The sequence below is a fragment of the Schistocerca gregaria genome, chromosome 4 (genome assembly GCF_023897955.1).
Source record: "Schistocerca gregaria isolate iqSchGreg1 chromosome 4, iqSchGreg1.2, whole genome shotgun sequence".
In the NCBI taxonomy this organism is placed as follows: domain Eukaryota; kingdom Metazoa; phylum Arthropoda; class Insecta; order Orthoptera; family Acrididae; genus Schistocerca; species Schistocerca gregaria.
The window spans coordinates 545,803,363-545,829,832 of record NC_064923.1 but is presented as its reverse complement, the minus strand read 5'-3'; the positions used below and the strand labels follow the sequence as shown (position 1 = coordinate 545,829,832).

The window sequence follows — 26,470 nt, the reverse complement described above, 5'->3', positions numbered from 1 at the left end:
AGCTTCTGTAAAGTTTGGAAGGAAGGAGACGGATACTGGCAGAAATAAAGCTGTGAGTACCGGACGTGAGTCGTGCTTCGGTAGCTCAGTTGGTAGAGCACTTGCCCGCGAAAGGCAAAGGTCCCGAGTTCGAGTCTCGGTCGGGCACACAGTTTTAATCTGCCAGGAAGTTTCATATCAGCGCACACTCCGCTGCAGAGTGAAAATCTCATTCTGGAAACATCCCCCAGGCTGTGGCTAAGCCATGTCTCCGCAATATCCTTTCTTTCAGGAGTGCTAGTTCTGCAAGGTTCGCGGAAGAGCTTCTGTAAAGTTTGGAAGGTAGGAGACGGATACTGGCAGAAGTAAAGCTGTGAGTACCGGACGTGAGTCGTGCTTCGGTAGCTCAGTATGTGGAGCACTTACCCATGAAAGGCAAAGGTACCGAGTTCGAGTCTCGGTCGGGCACACAGTTTTAATCTGCCAGGAAGTTTCATATCAGCGCACACTCCGCTGCAGAGTGAAAATCTCACTCTGGAAACATCCCCCAGGCTGTGGCTAAGCCATATCTCCGCAATATCCTTTCTTTCAGGAGTGCTAGTTCTGCAAGGTTCGCGGAAGAGCTTCTGTAAAGTTTGGAAGGTAGGAGACGGATACTGGCAGAAGTACAGCTGTGAGTACCGGACGTGAGTCGTGCTTCGGTAGCTCAGTTGGTAGAGCACTTGCCCGCGAAAGGCAAAGGTCCTGAGTTCGAGTCTCGGTCGGGCACACAGTTTTAATCTGCCAGAAGGTTTCATATCAGCGCACACTCCGCTGCAGAGTAAAAATCTCATTCTGGAAACATCCCCCAGGCTGTGGCTAAGGCATGTCTCCGCAATATCCTTTCTTTCAGGAGTGCTAGTTCTGCAAGGTTCGCAGAAGAGCTTCTGTAAAGTTTGGAAGATAGGAGACGGATACTGGCAGAAGTAAAGCTGTGAATACCGGACGTGAGTCGTGCTTCGGTAGCTCAGTTGGTAGAGCACTTGCCCGCGAAAGGCAAAGGTCCCGAGTTCGAGTCTCGGTCGGGCACACCGTTTTAATCTGGCAGGAAGTTTCATATCAGCGCACACTCTGCTGCAGATTGAAAATCTCATTCTGGAAACATCCCCCAGGCTGTGGCTAAGCCATGTCTCCGCAATATCCTTTCTTTCAGGAGTGCTAGTTCTGCAAGTTTCGCAGAAGAGCTTCTGTAAAGTTTGGAAGGAAGGAGACGGATACTGGCAGAAGTAAAGCTGTGAGTACCGGACGTGAGTCGTGCTTCGGAGGCTCAGTTGGTAGAGCACTTGCCTGCGAAAGGCAAAGGTCCCGAGTTCGAGTCTCGGTCGGGCACACAGTTTTAATCTGCCAGGAAGTTTCATATCAGCGCACACTCCGCTGCAGAGTGAAAATCTCATTCTGGAAACATCCCCCAGGATGTGGCTAAGCCATGTCTCCGCAATATCCTCTCTTTCAGGAGTGCTAGTTCTGCAAGGTTCGCAGAAGAGCTTCTGTAAAGTTTGGAAGAAAGGAGACGGATACTGGCAGAAGTAAAGCTGTGAGTACCGGACGTGAGTCGTGCTTCGGTAGCTCAGTTGGTAGAGCACTTGCCCGCGAAAGGCAAAGGTCCCGAGTTCGAGTCTCGGTCAGGCACACAGTTTTAATCTGCCAGGAAGTTTCATATCAGCGCACACTCCGCTGCAGAGTAAAAATCTCATTCTGGAAACATCCCCCAGGCTGTGGCTAAGCCATGTCTCCGCAATATCCTTTCTTTCAGGAGTGCTAGTTCTGCAAGTTTCGCAGAAGAGCTTCTGTAAAGTTTGTAAGGTAGGAGACGGATACTGGCAGAAGTAAAGCTGTGAGTACCGGACGTGAGTCGTGCTTCGGTAGCACAGTTGGTAGAGCACTTGCCCGCGAATGACAAAGATCCCGAGTTCGAGTCTCGGTCGGACACAAAGTTTTAATCTGCCAGGAAGTTTCATATCAGCGCACACTCTGCTGCAGAGTGAAAATCTCATTCTGGAAACATCTCCCAGGCTGTGGCTAAGCCATGTCTCCGCAATATCCTTTCTTTCAGGAGTGCTAGTTCTGCAAGGTTCGCAGAAGAGCTTCTGTAAAGTTTGGAAGGAAGGAGACGGATACTGGCAGAAGTAAAGCTGTGAGTACCGGACGTGAGTCGTGCTTCGGTAGCTCAGTTGGTAGAGCACTTGCCCGCGAAAGGCATTGTTGGTGGTCGTGGTTAGTGTTTAACGTCCCGTCGACGACGAGGTCATTAGAGACTTAGCGCAAGCTCGGGTTAGGGAAGGATTGGGAAGGAAATCGGCCGTGCCCTTTCAAAGGGACCATCCCGGCATTTTCCTGAAACGATTTAGGGAAATCACGGAAAACCTAAATCAGAATGGCCGGAGACGGGATTGAACCGTCGTCCTCCCGAATGCGAGTCCAGTGTGCTAACCACTGCGGAAAGGCAATGGTCCCGAGTTCGAGTCTCGGTCGGGCACACAGTTTTAATCTGCCAGGAAGTTTCATATCAGCGCACACTCCGCTGCAGAGTGAAAATCTCATTCTGGAAACATCCCCCAGGCTGTGGCTAAGCCATGTCTCCGCAATATCCTTTCTTTCAGGAGTGCTAGTTCTGCAAGGTTCGCGGAAGAGCTTCTGTAAAGTTTGGAAGGTAGGAGACGGATACTGGCAGAAGTAAAGCTGTGAGTACCGGACGTGAGTCGTGCTTCGGTGGCTCAGTTGGTAGAGCACTTGCCTGCGAAAGGCAAAGGTCCCGAGTTTGAGTCTCGGTCGGGCACACAGTTTTAATCTGCCAGGAAGTTTCATATCAGCGCACACTCCGCTGCAGAGTGAAAATCTCATTCTTGAAACATCCCCCAGGCTGTGGCTAAGCCATGTCTCCGCAATATCCTTTCTTTCAGGAGTGCTAGTTCTGCAAGGTTCACAGAAGAGCTTCTGTAAAGTTTGGAAGGTAGGAGACGGATACTGGCAGAAGTAAAGCTGTGAGTACCGGCCGTGTGTCGTGCTTCGGTAGCTCAGTTGGTAGAGCACTTGCCCGCGAAAGGCAAAGGTCCCGAGTTCGAGTCTCCGTCGGGCACACAGTTTTAATCTGCCAGGAAGTTTCATATCAGCGCGCACTCCGCTGTAGAGTGAAAATCTCATTCTGGAAACATCCCCCAGGCTGTGGCTAAGCCATGTCTCCGCAATATCCTTTCTTTCAGGAGTGCTAGTTCTGCAAGTTTCGCAGAAGAGCTTCTGTAAAGTTTGGAAGGTAGGAGACGGATACTGGCAGAAGTAAAGCTGTGAGTACCGGACGTGAGTCGTGCTTCGGTAGGTCAGCTGGTAGAGCACTTGCCCGCGAAAGGCAAAGGACCAGAGTTCGAGTCTCGGTCGGGCACACAGTTTTAATCTGCCAGGAAGTTTCATATCAGCGCACACTCCGCTGCAGAGTGAAAATCTCATTCTGGAAACATCCCCCAGGCTGTGGCTAAGCCATGTCTCCGCAATATCCTTTCTTTCAGGAGTGCTAGTTCTGCAAGGTTCGCAGAAGAGCTTCTGTAAAGTTTGGAAGGTAGGAGACGGATACTGGCAGAAGTAAAGCTGTGAGTACCGGACGTGAGTCGTGCTTTGGTAGCTCAGCTGATAGAGCACTTGCCCGCGAAAGGCAAAGGCCCGAGTTCGAGTCTCGGTCGGGCACACAGTTTTAATCTGCCAGGAAGTTTCATATCAGCGCACACTCCGCTGCAGAGTATAAATCTCATTCTGGAAACATCCCCCAGGCTGTGGCTAAGCCATGTCTCCGCAATATCCTTTCTTTCAGGAGTGCTAGTTCTGCAAGTTTCGCAGAAGAGCTTCTGTAAAGTTTGGAAGGTAGGAGACGGATACTGGCAGAAGTAAAGCTGTGAGTACCGGACGTGAGTCGTGCTTCGGTAGCTCAGTTGGTAGAGCACTTGCCCGCGAAAGGCAATGGTGGTGGTGGTGGTTAGTGTTTAACGTCCCGTCGACGACGAGGTCATTAGAGACGGAGCGCAAGCTCGGGTTAGGGAAGGATTGGGAAGGAAATCGGCCGTGCCCTTTCAAAGGGACCATCCCGGCATTTGCCTGAAACGATTTAGGGAAATCACGGAAAACCTAAATCAGAATGGCCGGAGACGGGATTGAACCGTCGTCCTCCCGAATGCGAGTCCAGTGTGCTAACCACTGCGGAAAGGCAATGGTCCCGAGTTCGAGTCTCGGTCGGGCACACAGTTTTAATCTGCCAGGAAGTTTCATATCAGGGCACACTCCGCTGCAGAGTGAAAATCTCATTCTGGAAACATCCCCCAGGCTGTGGCTAAGCCATGTCTCCGCAATATCCTTTCTTTCAGGAGTGCTAGTTCTGCAAGGTTCGCAGAAGAGTTTCTGTAAAGTTTGGAAGGAAGGAGACGGATACTGGCAGAAGTAAAGCTGTGAGTACCGGACGTGAGTCGTGCTTCGGTAGCTCAGTTGGTAGAGCACTTGCCCGCGAAAGGCATTGGTGGTGGTCGTGGTTAGTGTTTAACGTCCCGTCGACGACGAGGTCATTAGAGACGGAGCGCAAGCTCGGGTTAGGGAAGGATTGGGAAGGAAATCGGCCGTGCCCTTTCAAAGGGACCATCCCGGCATTTTCCTGAAACGATTTAGGGAAATCACGGAAAACCTAAATCAGAATGGCCGGGGACGGGATTGAACCGTCGTCCTCCCGAATGCGAGTCCAGTGTGCTAACCACTGCGGAAAGGTAATGGTCCCGAGTTCGAGTCTCGGTCGGGCACACAGTTTAATCTGCCAGGAAGTTTCATATCAGAGCACACACCGCTGCAGAGTGAAAATCTCATTCTGGAAACATCCCCCAGGCTGTGGCTAAGCCATGTCTCCGCAATATCCTTTCTTTCAGGAGTGCTAGTTCTGCAAGGTTCGCGGAAGAGCTTCTGTAAAGTTTGGAAGGTAGGAGACACATACTGGCAGAAGTAAAGCTGTGAGTACCGGACGTGAGTCGTGCTTCGGAAGCTCAGTTGGTAGAGCACTTGCCTGCGAAAGGCAAAGGTCCCGAGTTCGAGTCTCGGTCGGGCACACAGTTTTAATCTGCCAGGAAGTTTCATATCAGCGCACACTCCGCTGCAGAGTGAAAATCTCATTCTGGAAACATCCCCCAGGCTGTGGCTAAGCCATATCTCCGCAATATCCTTTCTTTCAGGAGTGCTAGTTCTGCAAGGTTCGCGGAAGAGCTTCTGTAAAGTTTGGAAGGTAGGAGACGGATACTGGCAGAAGTAAAGCTGTGAGTACCGGACGTGAGTCGTGCTTCGGTAGCTCAGTTGGTAGAGCACTTGCCCGCGAAAGGCAAAGGTCCTGAGTTCGAGTCTCGGCTGGGCACACAGTTTTAATCTGCCAGGAAGTTTCATATCAGCGCACACTCCGCTGCAGAGTGAAAATCTCATTCCGGAAACATCCCCCAGGCTGTGGCTAAGCCATGTCTCCGCAATATCCTTTCTTTCAGGAGTGCTAGTTCTGCAAGGTTCGCGGAAGAGCTTGTGTAAAGTTTGGAAGGTAGGAGACGGATACTGGCAGAAGTAAAGCTGTGAGTACCGGACATGAATCGTGCGTCGGTAGCTCAGTTGGTAGAGCACTTGCCCGCGAAAGGCAAAGGTCCCGAGTTCGAGTCTCGATCGGGCACACAGTTTTAATCTGCCAGGAAGTTTCATATCAGCGCACACTCCGCTGCAGAGTGAAAATCTCATTCTGGAAACATCCCCCAGGCTGTGACTAAGCCATGTCTCCGCAATATCCTTTCTTTCAGGAGTGCTAGTTCTGCAAGTTTCGCAGAAGAGCTTCTGTAAAGTTTGGAAGGAAGGAGACGGATACTGGCAGAAGTAAAGCTGTGAGTACCGGACGTGAGTCGTGCTTCGGTAGCTCAGTTGGTAGAGCACTTGCCCGCGAAAGGCAAAGGTCCCGAGTTCGAGTCTCGGTCGGGCACACAGTTTTAATCTGCCAGGAAGTTTCATATCAGCGCACACTCTGCTGCAGATTGAAAATCTCATTCTGGAAACATCCCCCAGGCTGTGGCTAAGCCATGTCTCCGCAATATCCTTTCTTTCAGGAGTGCTAGTTCTGCAAGTTTCGCAGAAGAGCTTCTGTAAAGTTTGGAAGGTAGGAGACGGATACTGGCAGAAGTAAAGCTGTGAGTACCGGACGTGAGTCGTGCTTCGGAGGCTCAGTTGGTAGAGCACTTGCCTGCGAAAGGCAAAGGTCCCGAGTTCGAGTCTCGGTCGGGCACACAGTTTTAATCTGACAGGAAGTTTCATATCAGCGCACACTCCGCTGCAGAGTGAAAATCTCATTCTGGAAACATCCCCCAGGCTGTGGCTAAGCCATGTCTCCGCAATATCCTCTCTTTCAGGAGTGCTAGTTCTGCAAGGTTCGCAGAAGAGCTTCTGTAAAGTTTGGAAGAAAGGAGACGGATACTGGCAGAAGTAAAGCTGTGAGTACCGGACGTGAGTCGTGCTTCGGTAGCTCAGTTGGTAGAGCACTTGCCCGCGAAAGGCAAAGGTCCCGAGTTCGAGTCTCGGTCAGGCACACAGTTTTAATCTGCCAGGAAGTTTCATATCAGCGCACACTCCGCTGCAGAGTAAAAATCTCATTCTGGAAACATCCCCCAGGCTGTGGCTAAGCCATGTCTCCGCAATATCCTTTCTTTCAGGAGTGCTAGTTCTGCAAGTTTCGCAGAAGAGCTTCTGTAAGGTTTGTAAGGTAGGAGACGGATACTGGCAGAAGTAAAGCTGTGAGTACCGGACGTGAGTCGTGCTTCGGTAGCTCAGTTGGTAGAGCACTTGCCCGCGAATGACAAAGATCCCGAGTTCGAGTCTCGGTCGGACACAAAGTTTTAATCTGCCAGGAAGTTTCATATCAGCGCACACTCCGCTGCAGAGTGAAAATCTCATTCTGGAAACATCCCCCAGGCTGTGGCTAAGCCATGTCTCCGCAATATCCTTTCTTTCAGGAGTGCTAGTTCTGCAAGGTTCGCAGAAGAGCTTCTGTAAAGTTTGGAAGGAAGGAGACGGATACTGGCAGAAGTAAAGCTGTGAGTACCGGACGTGAGTCGTGCTTCGGTAGCTCAGTTGGTAGAGCACTTGCCCGCGAAAGGCATTGTTGGTGGTCGTGGTTAGTGTTTTACGTCCCGTCGACGACGAGGTCATTAGAGACTTAGCGCAAGCTCGGGTTAGGGAAGGATTGGGAAGGAAATCGGCCGTGCCCTTTCAAAGGGACCATCCCGGCATTTTCCTGAAACGATTTAGGGAAATCACGGAAAACCTAAATCAGAATGGCCGGAGACGGGATTGAACCGTCGTCCTCCCGAATGCGAGTCCAGTGTGCTAACCACTGCGGAAAGGCAATGGTCCCGAGTTCGAGTCTCGGTTGGGCACACAGTTTTAATCTGCCAGGAAGTTTCATATCAGCGCACACTCCGCTGCAGAGTGAAAATCTCATTCTGGAAACATCCCCCAGGCTGTGGCTAAGCCATGTCTCCGCAATATCCTTTCTTTCAGGAGTGCTAGTTCTGCAAGGTTCGCGGAAGAGCTTCTCTAAAGTTTGGAAGGTAGGAGACGGATACTGGCAGAAGTAAAGCTGTGAGTACCGGACGTGAGTCGTGCTTCGGTAGCTCAGTTGGTAGAGCACTTGCCTGCGAAAGGCAAAGGTCCCGAGTTCGAGTCTCGGTCGGGCACACAGTTTTAATCTGCCAGGAAGTTTCATATCAGCGCACACTCCGCTGCAGAGTGAAAATCTCATTCTGGAAACATCCCCCAGGCTGTGGCTAAGCCATGTCTCCGCAATATCCTTTCTTTCAGGAGTGCTAGTTCTGCAAGGTTCACAGAAGAGCTTCTGTAAAGTTTGGAAGGTAGGAGACGGATACTGGCAGAAGTAAAGCTGTGAGTACCGGACGTGAGTCGTGCTTCGGTAGCTCAGTTGGTAGAGCACTTGCCCGCGAAAGGCAAAGGTCCCGAGTTCGAGTCTCGGTCGGGCACACAGTTTTAATCTGCCAGGAAGTTTCATATCAGCGCGCACTCCGCTGTAGAGTGAAAATCTCATTCTGGAAACATCCCCCAGGCTGTGGCTAAGCCATGTCTCCGCAATATCCTTTCTTTCAGGAGTGCTAGTTCTGCAAGTTTCGCAGAAGAGCTTCTGTAAAGTTTGGAAGGTAGGAGACGGATACTGGCCGAAGTAAAGCTGTGAGTACCGGACGTGAGTCGTGCTTCGGTAGCTCAGCTGGTAGAGCACTTGCCCGCGAAAGGCAAAGGACCAGAGTTCGAGTCTCGGTCGGGCACACAGTTTTAATCTGCCAGGAAGTTTCATATCAGCGCACACTCCGCTGCAGAGTGAAAATCTCATTCTGGAAACATCCCCCAGGCTGTGGCTAAGCCATGTCTCCGCAATATCCTTTCTTTCAGGAGTGCTAGTTCTGCAAGGTTCGCAGAAGAGCTTCTGTAAAGTTTGGAAGGTAGGAGACGGATACTGGCAGAAGTAAAGCTGTGAGTACCGGACGTGAGTCGTGCTTTGGTAGCTCAGCTGATAGAGCACTTGCCCGCGAAAGGCAAAGGCCCGAGTTCGAGTCTCGGTCGGGCACACAGTTTTAATCTGCCAGGAAGTTTCATATCAGCGCACACTCCGCTGCAGAGTATAAATCTCATTCTGGAAACATCCCCCAGGCTGTGGCTAAGCCATGTCTCCGCAATATCCTTTCTTTCAGGAGTGCTAGTTCTGCAAGGTTCGCAGAAGAGCTTCTGTAAAGTTTGGAAGGTAGGAGACGGATACTGGCAGAAGTAAAGCTGTGAGTACCGGACGTGAGTCGTGCTTCGGTAGCTCAGTTGGTAGAGCACTTGCCCGCGAAAGGCAAAGGTCCTGAGTTCGAGTCTCGGTTGGGCACACAGTTTTAATCTGCCAGGAAGTTTCATATCAGCGCACACTCTGCTGCAGAGTGTAAATCTCATTCTGGAAACATCCCCCAGGCTGTGGCTAAGCCATATCTCCGCAATATCCTTTCTTTCAGGAGTGCCAGTTCTGCAAGGTTCGCAGAAGAGCTTCTGTAAAGTTTGGAAGGTAGGAGACGGATACTGGCAGAAGTAAAGCTGTGAGTACCGGACGTGAGTCGTGCTTCGGTAGCTCAGTTGGTAGAGCACTTGCCCGTGAAAGGCAAAGGTCCCGAGTTCGAGTCAAGGTCGGGCACACCGTTTTAATCTGCCAGGAAGTTTCATATCAGCGCACACTCTGCTACAGATTGAAAATCTCATTCTGGAAACATCCCCCAGGCTGTGGCTAAGCCATGTCTCCGCAATATCCTTTCTTTCAGGAGTGCTAGTTCTGCAAGGTTCGCAGAAGAGCTTCTGTAAAGTTTGGAAGGAAGGAGACGGATACTGGCAGAAGTAAAGCTGTGAGTACCGGACGTGAGTCGTGCTTCGGAGGCTCAGTTGGTAGAGCACTTGCCTGCGAAAGGCAAAGGTCCCGAGTTCGAGTCTCGGTCGGGCACACAGTTTTAATCTGCCAGGAAGTTTCATATCAGCGCACACTCCGCTGCAGAGTGAAAATCTCATTCTGGAAACATCCCCCAGGCTGTGGCTAAGCCATGTCTCCGCAATATCCTCTCTTTCAGGAGTGCTAGTTCTGCAAGTTTCGCAGAAGAGCTTCTGTAAAGTTTGGAAGGTAGGAGACGGATACTGGCAGAAGTAAAGCTGTGAGTACCGGACGTGAGTCGTGCTTCGGTAGCTCAGTTGGTAGAGCACTTGCCCGCGAAAGGCAATGGTGGTGGTGGTGGTTAGTGTTTAACGTCCCGTCGACGACGAAGTCATTAGAGACGGAGCGCAAGCTCGGGTTAGGGAAGGATTGGGAAGGAAATCGGCCGTGCCCTTTCAAAGGGACCATCCCGGCATTTGCCTGCAACGATTTAGGGAAATCACGGAAAACCTAAATCAGAATGGCCGGAGACGGGATTCAACCGTCGTCCTCCCGAATGCGAGTCCAGTGTGCTAACCACTGCGGAAAGGCAATGGTCCCGAGTTCGAGTCTCGGTCGGGCACACAGTTTTAATCTGCCAGGAAGTTTCATATCAGCGCACACTCCGCTGCAGAGTGAAAATCTCATTCTGGAAACATCCCCCAGGCTGTGGCTAAGCCATGTCTCCGCAATATCCTTTCTTTCAGGAGTGCTAGTTCTGCAAGGTTCGCAGAAGAGCTTCTGTAAAGTTTGGAAGGTAGGAGACGGATACTGGCAGAAGTAAAGCTGTGAGTACCGGACGTGAGTCGTGCTTAGGTAGCTCAGTTGGTAGAGCAATTGCCTGCGAATGGCAAAGGTCCCGAGTTCGAGTCTCGGTCAGGCACACAGTTTTAATCTGCCAGGAAGTTTCATATCAGCGCACACTCCGCTGCAGAGTGAAAATCTCATTCTGGAAACATCCCCCAGGCTGTGGCTAAGCCATGTCTCCGCAATATCCTTTCTTTCAGGAGTGCTAGTTCTGCAAGGTTCACAGAAGAGCTTCTGTAAAGTTTGGAAGGTAGGAGACAGATACTGGCAGAAGTAAAGCTGTGAGTACTGGACGTGAGACGTGCTTCGGTAGCTCAGTTGGTGGAGCACTTGCCCGCGAAAGGCAAAGGTCCCGAGTTCGAGTCTCGGTCGGGCACACAGTTTTAATCTGCCAGGAAGTTTCATATCAGCGCACACTCTGCTGCAGAGTGAAAATCTCATTCTGGAAACAACCCCCAGGCTGTGGCTAAGCCATATCTCCGCAATATCCTTTCTTTCAGGAGTGCTAGTTCTGCAAGGGTCGCAGAAGAGCTTCTGTAAAGTTTGGAAGGTAGGAGACGGATACTGGCAGAAGTAAAGCTGTGAGTACCGGACGTGAGTCGTGCTTCGGTAGCTCAGTTGGTAGAGCACTTGCCCGCGAAAGGCAAAGGTCCCGAGTTCGAGTCTCCGTCGGGCACACAGTTTTAATCTGCCAGGAAGTTTCATATCAGCGCACACTCCGCTGCAGAGTGAAAATCTCATTCTGGAAACATCCCCCAGGCTGTGGCTAAGCCATGTCTCCGCAATATCCTTTCTTTCAGGAGTGCTAGTTCTGCAAGGTTCGCAGAAGAGCTTCTGTAAAGTTTGGAAGGTAGGAGACGGATACTGGCAGAAGTAAAGCTGTGAGTACCGGACGTGAGTCGTGCTTCGGTAGCTCAGCTGGTAGAGCACTTGCCCGCGAAAGGCAAAGGACCCGAGTTCGAGTCTCGGTCGGGCACACAGTTTTAATCTGCCACGAAGTTTCATATCAGCGCACACTCCACTGCAGAGTGAAAATCTCATTCTGGAAACATCCCCCAGGCTGTGGCTAAGCCATGTCTCCGGAATATCCTTTCTTTCAGGAGTGCTAGTTCTGCAAGGTTCGCAGAAGAGCTTCTGTAAAGTTTGGAAGGTAGGAGACGGATACTGGCAGAAGTAAAGCTGTGAGTACCGGACGTGAGTCGTGCTTTGGTAGCTCAGCTGATAGAGCACTTGCCCGCGAAAGGCAAAGGCCCGAGTTCGAGTCTCGGTCGGGCACACAGTTTTAATCTGCCAGGAAGTTTCATATCAGCGCACACTCCGCTGCAGAGTGAAAATCTCATTCTGGAAACATCCCCCAGGCTGTGGCTAAGCCATGTCTCCGCTATATCCTTTCTTTCAGGAGTGCTAGTTCTGCAAGGTTCGCAGAAGAGCTTCTGTAAAGTTTGGAAGGTAGGAGACGGATACTGGCAGAAGTAAAGCTGTGAGTACCGGACGTGAGTCGTGCTTCGGAGGCTCAGTTGGTAGAGCACTTGCCCGCGAAATGCAAAGGTCCCGAGTTCAAGTCTCGGTCGGGCACACAGTTTTAATCTGCCAGGAAGTTTCATATCAGCGCACACTCCGCTGCAGAGTGAACATCTCATTCTGGAAACATACCCCAGGCTGTGGCTAAGCCATGTCTCCGCAATATCCTTTCTTTCAGGAGTGCTAGTTCTGCAAGGTTCGCAGAAGAGCTTCTGTAAAGTTTGGAAGGTAGGAGACGGATACTGGCAGAAGTAAAGCTGTGAGTACCGGACGTGAGTCGTGCTTTGGTAGCTCAGTTGGTAGAGCACTTGCCCGCGAAAGGGAAAGGTCCCGAGTTCGAGTCTCGGTCGGGCACACAGTTTTAATCTGCCAGGAAGTTTCATATCAGCGCACACTCCGCTGCAGAGTGAAAATCTCATTCTGGAAACATCCCCCAGGCTGTGGCTAAGCCATGTCTCCGCAATATCCTTTCTTTCAGGAGTGCTAGTTCTGCAAGGTTCGCAGAAGAGCTTCTGTAAAGTTTCGAAGGTAGGAGACGGATACTGGCAGAAGTAAAGCTGTGAGTACCGGACGTGAGTCGTGCTTCGGTAGCTCAGTTGGTAGAGCACTTGCCCGCGAAAGGCAAAGGTCCCGAGTTCGAGTCTCGGTTGGGCACACAGTTTTAATCTGCCAGGAAGTTTCATATCAGCGCACACTCCGCTGCAGAGTGAAAATCTCATTCTGGAAACATCCCCCAGGCTGTGGCTAAGCCATGTCTCCGCAATATCCTTTCTTTCAGGAGTGCTAGTTCTGCAAGTTTCGCAGAAGAGCTTCTGTAAAGTTTGGAAGGTAGGAGACGGATACTGGCAGAAGTAAAGCTGTGAGTACCGGACGTGAGTCGTGCTTCGGTAGCTCAGTTGGTAGAGCACTTGCCCGCGAAAGGCAAAGGTCCCGAGTTCGAGTCTCGGTCGGGCACACAGTTTTAATCTGCCAGGAAGTTTCATATCAGCGCACACTCCGCTGCAGAGTGAAAATCTCATTCTGGAAACATCCCCCAGGCTGTGGCTAAGCCATGTCTCCGCAATATCCTTTCTTTCAGGAGTGCTAGCTCTGCAAGGTTCGCGGAAGAGCTTCTGTAAAATTTGGAAGGTAGGAGACGGATACTGGCAGAAGTAAAGCTGTGAGTACCGGACGTGAGTCGTGCTTCGGTAGCTCCGTTGGTAGAGCACTTGCCCGCGAACGGCAAAGGTCCCGAGTTCGAGTCTCGGTCGGGCACACAGTTTTAATCTGCTAGGAAGTTTCATATCAGCGCACACTCCGCTGCAGAGTGAAAAACTCATTCTGGAAACATCCCCCAGGCTGTGGCTAAGCCATGTCTCCGCAATATCCTTTCTTTCAGGAGTGCTAGTTCTGCAAGGTTCGCGGAAGAGCTTCTGTAAAGTTTGGAAGGTAGGAGACGGATACTGGCAGAAGTAAGGCTGTGAGTACCAGACGTGAGTCGTGCTTCGGTAGCTCAGTTGGTAGAGCACTTGCCCGCGAAAGGCAAAGGTCCCGAGTTCGAGTCTCGGTCGGGCACACAGTTTTAATCTGCCAGGAAGTTTCATATCAGCGCACACTCCGCTGCAGAGTGAAAATCTCATTCTGGAAATATCCCCCAGGCTGTGGCTAAGCCATGTCTCCGCAATATCCTTTCTTTCAGGAGTGCTAGCTCTGCAAGGTTCACGGAAGAGCTTCTGTAAAGTTTGGAAGGTAGGAGACGGATACTGGCAGAAGTAAAGCTGTGAGTACCGGACGTGAGTCGTGCTTCGGTAGCTCCGTTGGTAGAGCACTTGCCCGCGAAAGGCAAAGGTCCCGAGTTCGAGTCTCGGTCGGGCACACAGTTTTAATCTGCTAGGAAGTTTCATATCAGCGCACACTCCGCTGCAGAGTGAAAATCTCATTCTGGAAACATCCCCCAGGCTGTGGCTAAGCCATGTCTCCGCAATATCCTTTCTTTCAGGAGTGCTAGTTCTGCAAGGTTCGCGGAAGAGCTTCTGTAAAGTTTGGAAGGTAGGAGACGGATACTGGCAGAAGTAAGGCTGTGAGTACCAGACGTGAGTCGTGCTTCGGTAGCTCAGTTGGTAGAGCACTTGCCCGCGAAAGGCAAAGGTCCCGAGTTCGAGTCTCGGTCGGGCACACAGTTTTAATCTGCCAGGAAGTTTCATATCAGCGCACACTCCATTGCAGAGTGAAAATCTCATTCTGGAAACATCCCCTAGGCTGTGGCTAAGCCATGTCTCCGCAATATCCTTTCTTTCAGGAGTGCTAGTCCTGCAAGGTTCGCAGAAGAGCTTCTGTAAAGTTTGGAAGGTAGGAGACGGATACTGGCAGAAGTAAAGCTGTGAGTACCGGACGTGAGTCGTGCTTCGGTAGCTCAGTTGGTGGAGCACTTGCCCGCGAAAGGCAAAGGTCCCGAGTTCGAGTCTCGGTCGGGCACACAGTTTTAATCTGCCAGGAAGTTCCATATCAGCGCACACTCCGCTGCAGAGTGAAAATCTCATTCTGGAAACATCCCCAGGCTGTGGCTAAGCCATGTCTCCGCAATATCCTTTCTTTCAGGAGTGCTAGTTCTGCAAGGTTCGCAGAAGAGCTTCTGTAAAGTTTGGAAGGTAGGAGACGGATACTGGCAGAAGTAAAGCTGTGAGTACCGGATGTGAGTCGTTCTTCGGTAGCTCAGTTGGTAGAGCACTTGCCCGCGAAACGCAAAGGTCCCGAGTTCGAGTCTCGGTCGGGCACACAGTTTTAATCTGCCAGGAAGTTTCATATCAGCGCACACTCCGCTGCAGAGTGAAAATCTCATTCTGGAAACATCCCCCAGGCTGTGGCTAAGCCATGTCTCCGCAATATCCTTTCTTTCAGGAGTGCTAGTTCTGCAAGGTTCGCAGAAGAGCTTCTGTAAAGTTTGGAAGGTAGGAGACGGATACTGGCAGAAGTAAAGCTGTGAGTACCGGACGTGAGTCGTGCTTCGGTAGCTCAGCTGGTAGAGCACTTGCCCGCGAAAGGCAAAGGACCCGAGTTCGAGTCTCGGTCGGGCACACAGTTTTAATCTGCCACGAAGTTTCATATCAGCGCACACTCCACTGCAGAGTGAAAATCTCATTCTGGAAACATCCCCCAGGCTGTGGCTAAGCCATGTCTCCGGAATATCCTTTCTTTCAGGAGTGCTAGTTCTGCAAGGTTCGCAGAAGAGCTTCTGTAAAGTTTGGAAGGTAGGAGACGGATACTGGCAGAAGTAAAGCTGTGAGTACCGGACGTGAGTCGTGCTTTGGTAGCTCAGCTGATAGAGCACTTGCCCGCGAAAGGCAAAGGCCCGAGTTCGAGTCTCGGTCGGGCACACAGTTTTAATCTGCCAGGAAGTTTCATATCAGCGCACACTCCGCTGCAGAGTGAAAATCTCATTCTGGAAACATACCCCAGGCTGTGGCTAAGCCATGTCTCCGCAATATCCTTTCTTTCAGGAGTGCTAGTTCTGCAAGGTTCGCAGAAGAGCTTCTGTAAAGTTTGGAAGGTAGGAGACGGATACTGGCAGAAGTAAAGCTGTGAGTACCGGACGTGAGTCGTGCTTTGGTAGCTCAGTTGGTAGAGCACTTGCCCGCGAAAGGGAAAGGTCCCGAGTTCGAGTCTCGGTCGGGCACACAGTTTTAATCTGCCAGGAAGTTTCATATCAGTGCACACTCCGCTGCAGAGTGAAAATCTCATTCTGGAAACATCCCCCAGGCTGTGGCTAAGCCATGTCTCCGCAATATCCTTTCTTTCAGGAGTGCTAGTTCTGCAAGGTTCGCAGAAGAGCTTCTGTAAAGTTTCGAAGGTAGGAGACGGATACTGGCAGAAGTAAAGCTGTGAGTACCGGACGTGAATCGTGCTTCGGTAGCTCAGTTGGTAGAGCACTTGCCCGCGAAAGGCAAAGGTCCCGAGTTCGAGTCTCGGTTGGGCACACAGTTTTAATCTGCCAGGAAGTTTCATATCAGCGCACACTCCGCTGCAGAGTGAAAATCTCATTCTGGAAACATCCCCCAGGCTGTGGCTAAGCCATGTCTCCGCAATATCCTTTCTTTCAGGAGTGCTAGTTCTGCAAGTTTCGCAGAAGAGCTTCTGTAAAGTTTGGAAGGTAGGAGACGGATACTGGCAGAAGTAAAGCTGTGAGTACCGGACGTGAGTCGTGCTTCGGTAGCTCAGTTGGTAGAGCACTTGCCCGCGAAAGGCAAAGGTCCCGAGTTCGAGTCTCGGTCGGGCACACAGTTTTAATCTGCCAGGAAGTTTCATATCAGCGCACACTCCGCTGCAGAGTGAAAATCTCATTCTGGAAACATCCCCCAGGCTGTGGCTAAGCCATGTCTCCGCAATATCCTTTCTTTCAGGAGTGCTAGCTCTGCAAGGTTCGCGGAAGAGCTTCTGTAAAGTTTGGAAGGTAGGAGACGGATACTGGCAGAAGTAAAGCTGTGAGTACCGGACGTGAGTCGTGCTTCGGTAGCTCCGTTGGTAGAGCACTTGCCCGCGAACGGCAAAGGTCCCGAGTTCGAGTCTCGGTCGGGCACACAGTTTTAATCTGCCAGGAAGTTTCATATCAGCGCACACTCCGCTGCAGAGTGAAAAACTCATTCTGGAAACATCCCCCAGGCTGTGGCTAAGCCATGTCTCCGCAATATCCTTTCTTTCAGGAGTGCTAGTTCTGCAAGGTTCGCGGAAGAGCTTCTGTAAAGTTTGGAAGGTAGGAGACGGATACTGGCAGAAGTAAGGCTGTGAGTACCAGACGTGAGTCGTGCTTCGGTAGCTCAGTTGGTAGAGCACTTGCCCGCGAAAGGCAAAGGTCCCGAGTTCGAGTGTCGGTCGGGCACACAGTTTTAATCTGCCAGGAAGTTTCATATCAGCGCACACTCCGCTGCAGAGTGAAAATCTCATTCTGGAAATATCCCCCAGGCTGTGGCTAAGCCATGTCTCCGCAATATCCTTTCTTTCAGGAGTGCTAGCTCTGCAAGGTTCGCGGAAGAGCTTCTGTAAAGTTTGGAAGGTAGGAGACGGATACTGGCAGAAGTAAAGCTGTGAGTACCGGACGTGAGTCGTGCTTCGGTAGCTCCGTTGGTAGAGCACTTGCCCGCGAAAGGCAAAGGTCCCGAGTTCGAGTCTCGGTCGGGCACACAGTTTTAATCTGCTAGGAAGTTTCATATCAGCGCACACTCCGCTGCAGAGTGAAAATCTCATTCTGGAAACATCCCCCAGGCTGTGGCTAAGCCATGTCTCCGCAATATCCTTTCTTTCAGGAGTGCTAGTTCTGCAAGGTTCACGGAAGAGCTTCTGTAAAGTTTGGAAGGTAGGAGACGGATACTGGCAGAAGTAAGGCTGTGAGTACCGGACGTGAGTCGTGCTTCGGTAGCTCAGTTGGTAGAGCACTTGCCCGCGAAAGGCAAAGGTCCCGAGTTCGAGTCTCGGTCGGGCACACACTTTTAATCTGCCAGGAAGTTTCATATCAGCGCACACTCCGCTGCAGAGTGAAAATCTCATTCTGGAAACATCCCCCAGGCTGTGGCTAAGCCATGTCTCCGCAATATCCTTTCTTTCAGGGGTGCTAGTTCTGCAAGTTTCGCAGAAGAGCTTCTGTAAAGTTTGGAAGGTAGGAGACGGATACTGGCAGAAGTAAAGCTGTGAGCACCGGACGTGAGTCGTGCTTCGGTAGCTCAGTTGGTAGAGCACTTGCCCGCGAAAGGCAAAGGTCCCGAGTTCGAGTCTCGGTCGGGCACACAGTTTTAATCTGCCAGGAAGTTTCATATCAGCGCACACTCCATTGCAGAGTGAAAATCTCATTCTGGAAACATCCCCTAGGCTGTGGCTAAGCCATGTCTCCGCAATATCCTTTCTTTCAGGAGTGCTAGTTCTGCAAGGTTCGCAGAAGAGCTTCTGTAAAGTTTGGAAGGTAGGAGACGGATACTGGCAGAAGTAAAGCTGTGAGTACCGGACGTGAGTCGTGCTTCGGTAGCTCAGTTGGTGGAGCACTTGCCCGCGAAAGGCAAAGGTCCCGAGTTCGAGTCTCGGTTGGGCACACAGTTTTAATCTGCGAGGAAGTTTCATATCAGCGCACACTCCGCTGCAGAGTGAAAATCTCATTCTGGAAACATCCCCCAGGCTGTGGCTAAGCCATGTCTCCGCAATATCCTTTCTTTCAGGAGTGCTAGTTCTGCAAGGTTCGCAGAAGAGCTTCTGTAAAGTTTGGAAGGTAGGAGACGGATACTGGCAGAAGTAAAGCTGTGTGTACCGGATGTGAGTCGTTCTTCGGTAGCTCAGTTGGTAGAGCACTTGCCCGCGAAAGGCAAAGGTCCCGAGTTCGAGTCTCGGTCGGGCACACAGTTTTAATCTGCCAGGAAGTTTCATATCAGCGCACACTCCGCTGCAGAGTGAAAATCTCATTCTGGAAACATCCCCCAGGCTGTGGCTAAGCCATGTCTCCGCAATATCCTTTCTTTCAGGAGTGCTAGTTCTGCAAGTTTCGCAGAAGAGCTTCTGTAAAGTTTGGAAGGTAGGAGACGGATACTGGCAGAAGTAAAGCTGTGAGTACCGGACGTGAGTCGTGCTTCGGTAGCTCAGTTGGTAGAGCACTTGCCCGCGAAAGGCAAAGGTCCCGAGTTCGAGTCTCGGTCGGGCACACAGTTTTAATCTGCTAGGAAGTTTCATATCAGCGCACACTCCGCTGCAGAGTGAAAATCTCATTCTCAAAGTTTTTATTTCTTCTCCATGGATTTTAGTACCTACTCTGAATTTTTCTTATGTTTCCTTTACTGCTTGCTCAATATACAGATTGAATAACATCGGGGATAAGCTACAGCCTTGTCTCACTCCCTTCCAACCACTGTTTCCCTTTCATGCCCCTCGACTCTTATAACTGCCATCTGGTTTCTGTGCAAATTGTAAATAGCCTCCGCTCCCTGTATTTTACCCCTGCCACCTTTAGAATTAGAAAGATACTATTCCAGTCAACATTGTCAAAAGCTTTCTCTAAGTCTATAAATGCTAGAAATGTAGGTTTGCCTTTCCTTAACCTAGCTTCTAAGATAAGCCGTAGGGTCAGTATTGGCTCACGTGTTCCAATATTTCTACGGAATCCAAACTGATCTTCCCCAAGATTGGCTTCTATCAGTTTTTCCATTCGGTAAAGAATTCGCATTAGTATTTTGCAGCCATGACTTACTAAACTGATTGTTTCGACTCTTTCAGTGCTCTGTCAAACTCTTCACGCAGTAGCATATCTCCCATTTTATCTTCATCTACATCCTCTTCCATTTCCATAATATTGGCCTTAAGTACATCGCCCTTGTATAGACACTCTATATACTCCTTCCACCTTTCTGCTTTCCCTTCTTTCCTTAGAACTGGGTTTCCATCTGAGCTCTTGATGTTCATACAAGTGGTTCTCTTATCTCCAAAGGTATCTTTAATTTTCCTGTAGGCAGTATCTATCTTACCCCTAGTGAGATAAGCCTCTACATCCTTACATTTGCCCTCTAGCCATCCCTGCTTAGCCAGTGTGTCAGTGTTACACGTAATTTTGGTTGTTTCATACAGTGCCTGACAACACTCAGCATATTGTTGTGGATATCCAAATTCACGCCATTACGTATTTGTCAACGCCAAAGATGGTGTCGCCACTGATAAGTGCATTATGTACTTGAATAAAACTGTTCCTTACGCCTGGGGGAAACATTGTTTCGCTTTTAGGTACTTTATATTTACGATATTACAGTAGACTTTAGTGTTCATGCGTGTAAAACGAAATTGGTAGTTCGTTGCATTAATGTTAGCGTAGTTAGTTGTATTATCGTCAAAAATGTAAATACTTGCAAACGAAATGAGTGCCACCTTCCTAACTGAAATCAAGACCACCTACAATTTATTGTAGGTGGTCTTGCTGTAATATCACATCCAGTTTCTCGCCTGACTGCAATATGGTGGCGCTAACAGACGACGGCACGCTGTGACAGCCGAAGTTGGCCATCCAATTAGTATAGAGATCAAGAATCAAGAATTTTATTTACCATAGATCATTTTAGAATGATATTGGCTTCGTCATCCAAGATGTACTAGTGCATACAGAATAATAAAATAAACTTCTGTCAATACATTATATAGAATACATTTGAAGCATGGCAGTGTACCAAATTACAAAGGATAGCTTTTAAAAGTTAACGCATCAAGCTGTCTTATAATCTAATGTAATATGGTATTTTATTATTTATAGTATAAACTTTTTAATTACACACGATTAGCCACAACACAAAATAATATGTTTAACTACAGACAACTTTTAAATGCTTACATTCTCCTCAGGCATCTCAAGAATTCTTTAATGTCATAGAAAGGATGATCTGACAGCCAGCTGTACCACTTAATTTTAAAAGAATTTGTATCCATAGACTTAACATGAACTGGCAGTTTATTGAACATTTTGAGTGGGGATTTCCTGTTCTCGCTAATCTGTGGCGCGGTTTGTCTAAATTACCGACTAGCCCTGGTGTTGTGTTCATGTATTTCCCTTCTGGCAATAAATACTGAAATATTATTTTTAGTATAGAGTACAGACACATAGATGTATAAATTTATAATTGTAAGTATTCTGAGTCAGGAAAAAAGAGGACGACAGTGCTCCCTCTGACCTCTTTTACATATTATACGTATGACTTTTTTTTTTGTAATTTCAATATGTTTTTGATGTGAGGGGAGTGCCCCCATATAATCAGACCATATGAAATATGTGACTGGAATAGCCCAAAGTATGTCACCCTGAGGTACTCCAAGCTCACTACTTCCCTTAGTTTCAAGAGAAGGTATGCCACCTGAGATATTTTTCACATACATGATTGACATGTTCCTCCCAATATAGTTTTCAGTCAATGTGAATACCTAAGAGTTTTACCGACTTATTGCCTACTTCATTTGATGTTCCCATTAAAAGTTGTTGTGTTTTGTCAGGGTTGCATAGGAGCTTATTGGCTGCAAACCAGTCCAGGGCCTTATCTAGCGTATCTTTTGTTAGGTTATTCAGATCTGAAATGTTCTGATGTGTGGTTAGTAGTGTTGTATCGTCACCATAACACACAACAGGGTGAGCTATATTTTTAGATAAATCATTAATAGCGACAATGAAGAAGAGGGATAGACCCTTGTGCTGATTTCCATGATGGCAGAATTTAAATTTCTGGCTGAAACGAATTGTTTTCGGTTACTTAAATAAGAATTTATCAGAGATAAAGTGCTCCCTCTCAACCCATAAAACTCTAGTTTCCCCAGTAGTATGTCAACAGGAATGCAATCGAAAGCTTTGCTTAGTTCACATAATACCAGTGATACCATGTTATTATTTTCAAAAGCTGTTAAGGTTTGGTCAATGATTTCCAAGATGGCCCCTGTTGTGTTCTTCCCCTTTCGAAAGCCAAACTGATTGTTACATAGGATATTGTGTTTTTCATAGAAATTTCTTATTTGTGTGTGTTTCAGAGCTTCAGATACCTCTGATAATATTAGAACAATGGAGACTGGTCTGTAGCTTTGGGGGAGATGTTTGTCTCCTTTTTTTAAAAACTGGAACAACTTTTGATACCTTGAGTGCATCTGGAAAAACTCCAAATTCTACACATTTCTTAAAAATATAAGCTAATGGTTTGGTGATTGAGTCTACTGTCTTTTTAATTATGTTATTTGATACCCAATAACAGCCCATACTTTTATAACCTGAAAATTTGGATACAGCTTTTATAACATCAGCAGGTGTGACAGACCTCCATTGAAATGCCAGGTTAACAGGCAGTGGTGTTCCAACAAGGTTCATTGCAGATGTATTTGTTGCTTTGATACTGTTAGTTATTTCTTTAACTGAGTTTAAAAAGTACTCATTTAATTCTTCAGGATGAAGCAGAGCTGTTTCAGTGTGTTTCGGTGTATTCTCTTGTTTTATTATTTGCCAGGCTGCCTTGCATTTATTGGGAGCTCTTTCTATATAGTTCTCCACTGCTTGCTTTTTTGCCAGAAGAAGTTTAGCTTCATAGTATTTTTTGCATTTCAGATATGATCTATGAATGTTCACACTCTGTTCTGCCCCTTGGTCAGAGGCTTGTTTATGCATCTGGTACAGCATATGCAAGTTTCCTCTAATTTCTACTAGCTCTTGTGTGAACCAGTTCAGAATTTTCTTTTTCCTTTCATTTGGATATCTAATTTTTTTACTGGTGAGCAAGAATACCCTAAATCTGTGTATTTTTTAAAGAGGTTACCAAAGCTAATTTCAGCTTCCCTTTTTCCAGATTGACAATTATATATAAAGTCCCAATCTGCACTTCCTAATATATCAACAAACATATTTATGTACTCTTCCTTCTGTCCTCGTACCACTACTACTTTAGATTCTTCAGTTTTAACTGGCTGCCTCTAACAGAGTGTAAGGAGTAGTGGCTCATGATCTGCAAGTCCACTTCCTGCAAGTCTAATTGTAAAATCCTCCCTATGGAAATTCACAATAATATTGTCTACACAGGCGTTCTTACATGTTAATGTTAAATGTTAAATGTGTTTTATTTATCTCATAACGTACAATATTTCAGAACATATGTCTGATGTACAGGAGACACGTCAAGGTTACAATTAGCTTATTTACAATTTTGTCATACTTACAGTAATACTTTGTGAAGAATTTACTTCCTTAAAATTTGTCAAACTTATAGCATTTACATCTACTATAACTATATGTCTGATGTACAGGAGACACGTCAAGGTTACAATTAGCTTATTTACAATTTTGTCATACTTACAGTAATACTTTGTGAAGAATTTACTTACTTAAAATTTGTCAAACTTATAGCATTTACATCTACTATAACTATCAGAAATTTTTATTCCATTTTAGGGATCCAGCTCAAAGTATCACTTCATCCTTCATGAAATCTTCCACAGAGTAGTAGCATCGTTTAATTAGAAAATCATGTAACTTGCTTTTTAAAATATTTACCTTCATACTCATCATGCCACACCCTTTTATAGAGTTGTGAATTTTCATGGCTATATACTGAGGAGTCTGAGCACGCAGTTTTAAGCGATGAGAGGTGAGCATAAAGTTTTCTTTATGTCTCGTGTCATACGAGTGTTCAAAATGATTTTTTTTGAATCGATCAGCTCTCCTGCGTAGGAAAAGAATCACCTCAAGGATGTATAGAGAGGGAACAGTTAATATTTTTAGATCTCTAAATAATGGTCTACATGATGCCCTTGGCTGTGCAGAGCACATGTTGCTAACGATTCTTTTTTGCAATTTTAAGATCCGTGTAACGTTTCCAGAGTTTCCCCAAAAAATTATGCCATATCGAATAACTGATTCGAAGTAGCTATAATACGCTATTTTCCTGGTGGCCATATCAGTGGCACAGGCTAAAATTTCCATTGCAAAAGCAAGGCTGTTTAATTTATTTGCTAGATATTCTATATGAGAATTCCAGCTCAAAGTTTTGTCTAAGTTTATTCCCAGGAACCTGACTGAGTCAAGTTCTTTCATTTTTTGATTGTTGTGAGTGATACAGATTTCTTCAGTTTTTGACTTTTTGGATTTAAAACTCATCATGTGGGTTTTTGAAATGTTTAGCCTTAAGCCATTTAGACTGAACCATGTTTCCAGGTTTCTTAACGTATTCATGACACAATGTGGTACATTTTCAGAATTTTCATTTTCAATTAGGGCAGAAGTATCATCTGCAAACAAAGTTAAATGAGTATTTATATTGAGAGGCAAGTTATTTACATAGAACAAGAATAAAATGGGTCCAAGAATTGAGCCTTGAGGAACACCTTGTGTGACAGTTTTCCACTCTGAGAAGTAATCTGCTCCATTTGATGTGATTATTACCCTTTGCTTCCTCTCCGAGAGGTATGATTCAAACCATTTCAAAGCAATATCCCTTATTCCATACCTGTTGAGTTTGAAAAGCATGAGGGCATGGTTTACAGAGTCGAATGCTTTTGTAAGATCACAAAATATTCCTGCGACCTTAGCTTTCCTATCTAGTGATGAAGTAATTTTTTCAGTAAACTCATTTATTGCATCTACTGTGTTTTTGCCTTGTTGGAAGCCAAATTGGTTTGGTGAAATGATATCATTCTGTGTGATGAAGCTTTGTATCTGTAAAGCAGCAATTTTTTCAAATATTTTTGATATGACAGGAAGTATAGACATGGGGCGATAATTTCCCATATCATCTTTTGAACCTTTTTTATACAATGGTTTTACTTCCGCATATTTCAAGAGATCAGGGAAGTAACCGTCTTCAAAGGATTTGTTTATTATGAGAGAGAGAGGATGAGCTATTACGTTGTAAACTTTTTTAATTATTTTGGTGGGTATCCCATCCCAGCCAGCCGAGTTTTTGTCTTTCAAGGAAAGTATGATATTTTCAACAAGTTTTGCTGAGACTGTGTTGAATTTTTTAAGACATTGAGTGGTATTGTCTTTTAACCCAAAACTATTTACTTTCTGCTCATAATTTGCTATGTCTAAATCAGATTGTGCTACATTTATAAAGTATTCATTGAAGCACTCAGATATTTGAGCTGGATTTACAACCAATTTTTCCTTAAGTTTGATTTCTGAGATATCTTGTTTATGGTTTTGGACACCTAATACAGACTTAACTACAGACCATACTGCCCTTGTTTTATTTTTCTGCCCTAGAATGAATTTGTTATTTGCCATTTGTTTTGAAGCTTTCACAACTTTTTTGAAAATAGTTTTATAGTTGCTAACATATTTTACAAAATCAGGATCTTTGTTGTACTTCAGTTGATTGTGTAGCTTCCTTTTCCTCTCACTCGATATTTTTATTCCTGGTGTGATCCATTTTATCTTACTTGATGTTTTGTTGCAATATGATCTTGGCGGGAAAGTTTCATTAAATACTTCAATAAAACTGTTTAAGAATGTACTAAAGTTTTCATTTGTTGAATCACCATCCCTGAAACACCACTTAACTTTACTTAGTTTTTCATAGAATATTTCAATATTTGTTTTATTGAAACTCCTTTTGATACAAGTCTTCTTTATATTATGTTTGTCAGTTTTTGGTAGTGACACAAACAAGGCAGAGTGATCAGAAAGACCTAAGTCTAGACAGAATTTATTTACATTATCAAAGTTATAATTTGTTACAATGTTGTCGATGCATGTTGCTGAGTGAATATTTTCTCTGGTGGACTCCGAAAAATTGAATCAATAAATTTTGTTGATTCTTTATTGTCATTTGCAATGTTTATATTAAAATCTGCTGCTATTACAATTTTTTTCTTCTTTTCTTTCTTTAGTTTGTTTAGCAAGCACTGGAATTTAGAGAGGAATGGTGTCACTAAATGCCTGTCTGGAATCCTATAAATTGAAATAATTAAAATATTAAGGTCTTTAAGTTCTATGCAACAACTTTCGAATATACAATCTTCATTTAAAAAATTAAAATCTGTTTTCGCTTCATAGCTTATAGAAGAGTCCAGGAGTATGCAGCAACCTCCGTGAGATTTTTTCTCCCTGCAATAGCTGCTTGCAACATTGAAATTTTCAATTTTATTTAAAATATTTATTGTATTAGAGCTAAGCCAATGCTCATTTAAACAAATAATTTTTATGTTTTTACATTCTGAGAGAAGGATTTGTAACTCATCGAGTTTGTAGCCTAGGCTACTGGAAGATTTAGAATTTAAGCCATTTATATTCCAGTGCATCAAATACGGATTTTCGCTTGTTTTAATGGTATTAAGCATACATTTTCGAAGACATACTTCAGCAGTTTTCTTTTTGGTACAGTTATTTGTACAATAGAGGTCTAATGATCTTAGCACATACAAAAATGTCCTAGCAACTGGTCTCTGTGTGTTTACCATATATAGCAATTCTCGTTTTACTCTTCAATATTTTTTAAAATTATTAATTCACATTTTTCAATAAACAAATTTACATCACCATCTGGTGACCTATAAAGACTAACTACCACTATGTTTTTATTCATTAGTTTTACACAACTAAAGTCCCCATCTAGTTCTGAGGAGTATGTAGATACATCAATTCTGGAAAACATTATTCCTTCTTCGACAAAAATTCTCGCCCCACCATTCTTTCTCTGTTTTCTACATATCATGTCTCCCACAACATACCCTTGGGGAATGAACATATTTACTTGTTCTTGTGTTAGCCAGTGCTCAGATATACATATAACATCTACATGCTCAGTGTTACATAAATGTTCTAATTCTAAAATTTTATTTCTAATACAATGTATGTTAACTTGTAGAAAAGTAAGTAGTTTGCCTCTGTCTGTATTCCTCTAAGAGCAATTTGACTTTATATTTGAAGTTGTAGGTTCCATTAATGTCTGTAATCTTGATGCACTGTGATGTGTGTTATGATAGTCACATACCTGTTCATCCACTTGATGACTCACTTTGTTAACTGCTTTCGTCTGTGAAACCACTGCTGATCCCACCAAAAATCCTGGCCCCTCCATTGTGGTTTCTTTTTTCGGGTTGATTGCCGTACTCCACGTGTTGGTATTCTCATCCCTTGAGCTTGATTTGCTGTTCTTCTTTTTGCAAGTAGGTCTCTCTTCTTATATGGTGCCTTCT

The 26,470-nt window shown here is 46.2% G+C and overlaps 11 non-coding genes across 11 annotated transcripts; all 11 read left to right on the top strand.

The window, feature by feature from the left end:
• The first annotated feature begins 73 nt into the window (after positions 1-73).
• On the top strand, positions 74-148 carry Trnas-cga (transfer RNA serine (anticodon CGA)). The gene has a single exon. It is a non-coding gene; the product is annotated as a tRNA-Ser (tRNA).
• Positions 149-973: 825 nt separating this feature from the next.
• Positions 974-1,048, top strand: Trnas-cga (transfer RNA serine (anticodon CGA)). Its single transcript has one exon. It is a non-coding gene; the product is annotated as a tRNA-Ser (tRNA).
• Positions 1,049-5,912: 4,864 nt separating this feature from the next.
• Positions 5,913-5,987, top strand: Trnas-cga (transfer RNA serine (anticodon CGA)). Its single transcript has one exon. It is a non-coding gene; the product is annotated as a tRNA-Ser (tRNA).
• A 1,972-nt stretch (positions 5,988-7,959) lies between these two features.
• Positions 7,960-8,034, top strand: Trnas-cga (transfer RNA serine (anticodon CGA)). Its single transcript has one exon. It is a non-coding gene; the product is annotated as a tRNA-Ser (tRNA).
• Positions 8,035-12,704: 4,670 nt separating this feature from the next.
• Positions 12,705-12,779, top strand: Trnas-cga (transfer RNA serine (anticodon CGA)). Its single transcript has one exon. It is a non-coding gene; the product is annotated as a tRNA-Ser (tRNA).
• A 525-nt stretch (positions 12,780-13,304) lies between these two features.
• Positions 13,305-13,379, top strand: Trnas-cga (transfer RNA serine (anticodon CGA)). Its single transcript has one exon. It is a non-coding gene; the product is annotated as a tRNA-Ser (tRNA).
• Positions 13,380-13,904: 525 nt separating this feature from the next.
• Trnas-cga (transfer RNA serine (anticodon CGA)) lies at positions 13,905-13,979 on the top strand. Its single transcript has one exon. It is a non-coding gene; the product is annotated as a tRNA-Ser (tRNA).
• A 2,023-nt stretch (positions 13,980-16,002) lies between these two features.
• On the top strand, positions 16,003-16,077 carry Trnas-cga (transfer RNA serine (anticodon CGA)). Its single transcript has one exon. It is a non-coding gene; the product is annotated as a tRNA-Ser (tRNA).
• Positions 16,078-17,202: 1,125 nt separating this feature from the next.
• Trnas-cga (transfer RNA serine (anticodon CGA)) lies at positions 17,203-17,277 on the top strand. The gene has a single exon. It is a non-coding gene; the product is annotated as a tRNA-Ser (tRNA).
• Positions 17,278-17,502: 225 nt separating this feature from the next.
• On the top strand, positions 17,503-17,577 carry Trnas-cga (transfer RNA serine (anticodon CGA)). Its single transcript has one exon. It is a non-coding gene; the product is annotated as a tRNA-Ser (tRNA).
• An 825-nt stretch (positions 17,578-18,402) lies between these two features.
• Trnas-cga (transfer RNA serine (anticodon CGA)) lies at positions 18,403-18,477 on the top strand. The gene has a single exon. It is a non-coding gene; the product is annotated as a tRNA-Ser (tRNA).
• The last annotated feature ends 7,993 nt before the right edge of the window (positions 18,478-26,470 follow it).